Source organism: Sapajus apella, unplaced genomic scaffold, assembly GCF_009761245.1.
Source record: "Sapajus apella isolate SASKATOON/1434 unplaced genomic scaffold, GSC_monkey_1.0 scaffold65, whole genome shotgun sequence".
In the NCBI taxonomy this organism is placed as follows: domain Eukaryota; kingdom Metazoa; phylum Chordata; class Mammalia; order Primates; family Cebidae; genus Sapajus; species Sapajus apella.
Window position 1 is genome coordinate 4,891,179 of NW_022437005.1, and position 4,710 is coordinate 4,895,888.

General features: G+C 47.5%; 1 pseudogene; it reads left to right on the plus strand.

The window, feature by feature from the left end:
- Window positions 1–413: 413 nt before the first annotated feature.
- The window catches only part of LOC116530112, a 9,247-nt pseudogene continuing 4,950 nt past the window's right edge, over window positions 414–4,710 (plus strand).

Genomic DNA, 4,710 nt, shown 5'->3' on the forward strand with positions numbered 1-4,710 from the left:
ACCCCAGCCCACAAGGTCCCACGATCAGGCCTCTGCCTCCCTCTCTGAACCTGTCTCCTCCCGACCTCTCCCTGGCTTCCCTCGATCCATCCACACTGGCTTCCTTCCCTTCCTCCCACTACCCATGTTTCTTCTCACCTCGGCGCCTTGGTTATCGAAGGTCTCCCCACTGCTCCTTTATCGTCCTTCCAGTCTTGGATCAAATGTCACGCCACAGAGTTCTTTCCACTCTCTTGAAGAATGTCAGGCCTCAGCCTGGTGTGGAAGGGAAGTGAAGGCGGAAGAGGCAGCAACTCCGGCCACCTGCCTCTGACCTCACTGATCTCCATAGAAGGGCATGAGGAAAGATGAAGAGTACATGGTCAGGAGACAGATTCTCTCCCTGTCCCTCAGAGAGGAAAAGAGCTGGAGTTCTTGTGTGGGGGGTTTTCCCCTGTACATGGAAGAAGGCCTGAGGCAGCGTCGGGATGATACTTTCCCTTTAAGTCCGGAGCCCACTGGATAAGTGTGTTTCTTTTTGCCTGCTCAATAGCTATTGGGGGAAACATGTCTGCTCCAAGCTCAGACTGTGTGTTTTCCAAACTTCAGTTGCAAAAGTGGATCAAAAATCTCAGACATGTGGGAGGCCGAGGTGGGTGGATCACGACGTCAAGAGATCAAGACCATCCTGGCCCACGTGGTGAAACCTCATCTCTACTAAGATATAAAAATTAGCTGGGCGTGGTGGCGCACAACTGCAGTCCCAGCTACTGGGGAGGCTGAGGCAGAAGAATCGCTTGAACCCGGGAGGCGGAGGTTGCTGTGAGCCGAGATCCCACCTCTGCACTCCAGCCTGGCACCTGGTGACAGAATGAGACTCTGTCTCAAAAATATATACATATCAGACATGACAATGGCTCAGGGATTCACATGTGACCCAAAGCAGCCCCATGAGAATCAAGCCTATGACTTTTGCTGGACTCATGATAAATATGAGTTCCCTCCCTCTCTCTCTCTTTCTTTCTTTCCTTCTTTCTTTCTTTCCTTCTTTCTTTCTCTTGATGGAATCTTGCTCTGTTGTCCACGCTGGAATGCAGTGGTGTAATCTTGGCTCACTGCAACCTCCGCCTCCTGAGTTCAAGGGATTCTCCTGCCTCAGCCTCCTGAGTAGTTGGGATTCCAGATGCGTGCCACCATGCCTGGCTATTTTTTTGTATTTTTAGTAGAGATGGAGTTTCACCGTGTTGGCCAGGCTGGTCTCAAACTCCTGGTCTCAAGAGATCTACCTGCCTCAGCCTCCCAAAGTGCTGGGATTACAGGCATGAGCCACCGCACCTCGCCTGAGTTCTCTTTCAGTTGCAGTTAATAAACTAGTAGAATGTGAGCCAGAATCTGCTGCAGATTATTTTTGTCCCTGCATGGGAAAAAAAAAGAAAAAAGAAAAAGACTGATGAAAATGAAGCCAACCCAGAAGCGAGCAAAGCAGCTTTTCTTTATGGAATGACTTGAGACCCCAGGCTACTTCCCTTTTGTGGCTCTGCCATCTTTAGGACCTCGGTTCTCTTTGCTTCTAGCAAGCAGAAGAAGAACCATAAATGGGGATTCTCCACCTACTTTTAAAAATCTGCCTAGAAGTGATACATGTCACTTCTATTCTCATTCTGTTGCAAAGCATTAGCCATCTGGCCACACATAGATACAAGGAGAGCGGGAAATGGAGTCCCTGCTTGGGAATCCATCTTTAAGAGACAGCTCCATTCTATGGAATAAGCAGCACAAATTTTTGGAGGAGCACCAGTCATCTTTGACACTCGCAAGGATAATAAACGGACGGGAATATGGCTGGGAATATGGCAAGGTTTTGAAGGTCCTGAAACATGCAAAGTCATTTGGACTTCATTCTACGGGAAATAAAAAGCCATAAAAAGCTTTGAGCAAGAGGGTAGATGGTCACATCTACAACAGAAAGATCATTCTGAAACAGGGTAAAAGATGGAAAAAGGGCCAGGCACAGTGGCTCACACCTGTAATCCCAGCACTTTTGGAGGCTGAGGCGGGCAGATCACCTGAGATCAGGAGTTCAGGACTAGCCTGGTCAACACGGTGAAACACCATTTCTGCTAAAAATACAAAAATTAGCTGGGTGTGGTGTTGCACACCTATATTCCCAACTACTCAGGAGGCTGAGGCAGGAGAATCACTCGAACCTGGGAGGCAGGGATTGCAGTGAGCCGAGATAATGCCATTTCACTCCAGCCTATGTGATGGGGCAAGACTGAAGAAAAAGAAAGAAAGAAAGAAAGAAAGAAGAGAGAAAGAGAGAAAGAGGAAGGGAGGAAGGGAGGAAGGAAAGAGAGAGAGAGAAAGGAGGGAGGGAGGGAGAGAAGGGAAGGGAAAGAAAGGGAAGGGAAGGGCGGGGAAGGGAAGGGAGGGGAAGGGAAGGGGGGGAGGGGAGGGAGGGGACGGGGGGGGGGGGGAAGGGAGGGGAGGGGAGGGGAAGGAAAGAGAAACAAGGTTACTACGGTTTAAATGTGGTGTCCTGGTGTCCCCTCCAAATTTCACATTGAGTAATAATCCCCATTGTGGCGGGACTAAGAGGTGGGCATTTTGGGAAATGATTAAGTCATGAGGGTTCCACTCCCATGAGTGGATTAATGACTTTATAAACAAGGGTTCAGAGAGCGTTTACCCCTCTAGTCCTCCCCATTCCAGCAGGTGAGGATGCAGCTACAAGGCGCCATCTTGGAAGCAGAGAAAAGCCCCCACTAGACATCAATGCTGACACCCAGACCTTGGACTCCCAAGCCTCCAAAACCAAAAGAAATACATTTCTGTTCTTTTCAAATGACTTAGTCTGTGGCATTTTGTTACAGCAGCACAAATGACTAAGACAAAGGTGTACTGGCTACATCTAGTAGAGCCTCTTCAGATTCTCTTGGTATGTGGACCCCAAGCTGCTGGCGTCAGCTCAGCAGCTGCCATGCCTCTTTTCTTCATTATGTTCTTTCTTCCTCTTTCTTTGGGTTTTATTTGGTATTCTTTTTACAGTTTCTTTTCTTTTCTTTTTTAAGAGGCAGGGTCTTGCTCTGTTGCCCAGGCTAGAGAGCAGTGACGCCATCATAGGTCACTGCAGCATCTTAACTCCTGGGCTCGGACACCTCAGCTTCCTGAGCATCTAGGACTATAGGCATGCACCACTTCGCCTGGCTATTTTTTTTTCTTCCTTTCTTTTTTTCTTTTTTTTTTTTTTTTTTTTTTTCTGATACAGAGCACTCGCTCTGTCACCCAGGCTGGAGTGCAATGGTGTAATCTTGGCTCACTACAACCTCCGCCTCCCGGGTTCAAGAGAATCTCTTGCCTTAGCCTCCTGAGTAGCTGAGATTATAGGCACCTACTACCTTGCCCAGCTAATTTTTGTATTTTTAGCAGAGACGGGGTTTCACCATGTTGGCCAGGCAGGCCTCAAACTCCTGACCTCAGGTGATCCACCTGCCTCGGACTCCCAAAATGCTGGGATTACAGGTGTAAGCTAACACGCCCAGCCTGCCTGGCTAATTTTTTATTTTTATTTTTAATTTTTTTTTTAGAGATAGGGTCTTGCTATGTTGCCCAGGCTGGAGTGCAGTGGCTATTCACAGGTTTGATCCCACTACTGATCAACACGGGAGTTTCGACCTGCTCTGTTTCCAACCTTGTCCGGTTCACCCCACCTTAGGCAACCTGGTGGCCCCCCGCTCCCCAGAGGTCACCATATTGATGCCAAACTTAGCGCGGACACCCTATTAGCATAGTGCACTACAGCCCAGAGCTCCTGGGCTCAAGGGATCCTCCCACCTCGGCCTCCTGAGTAGCTGGGACTACAGGCATGCACCACTCTGCCCGGCCTGCCTGGCTAATTTTTTTGAAAAAAATTTTGTAGTGATGGGGTCTCACTACATTGCCAAGGCTGGCCTAGAACTCTAGACGTCAAATGATCCTCCTGCCTCAGCCTCCTTAAATGCTGGGATTATAGGCAGGAGCCACCATGCCTGCCCTATAATTTCTTGAGATAGAAGCCTTTATTCTTTTCTAATATATTCATTAAGCTATAAATTCCTCTGTCAGTACCTTCGTTAGCTATATTCCACACATTATGCTATGTCACATCTTCATTGTCATTTGGTTTTCATTTCTGTTGTGAATCTTTCCTTAGGCCATAAGTTATTTAGGTATGTTTCGCTGTTTTTCTATTCTTTTTCTATCAACAAACAAAGCAAAGAAAAATAAAACACTTAGAAAAAAATCTAATGAGTAATTTCCAACAATAACATATGAAAAGATTTAGGAATATAACAATTTCTATTATTGCCCATGAGAACTAACTAAAAGGTACTAATTACATAATGGAGACAATTTTAAAGAACCAAAACTGCCTAGATATAATAGAATATCGGCCGGGCGCGGTGGCTCAAGCCTGTAATCCCAGCACTGTGGGAGGCCGAGGCGGGTGGATCACGAGGTCAAGAGATCGAGACCATCCTGGTCAACATGGTGAAACCCTGTCTCTACTAAAAATACAAAAAATTAGCTGGGCATGGTGGTGCATGCCTGTAATCCCAGCTACTCAGGAGGCTGAGGCAGGAGAATTGCCTGAACCCAGGAGGCGGAGGTTGCGGTGAGCCGAGATCGCGCCATTGCACTCCAGCCTGGGTAACAAGAGCGAGACTCTGTCTCAAAAAAAAAAAAAAAAAA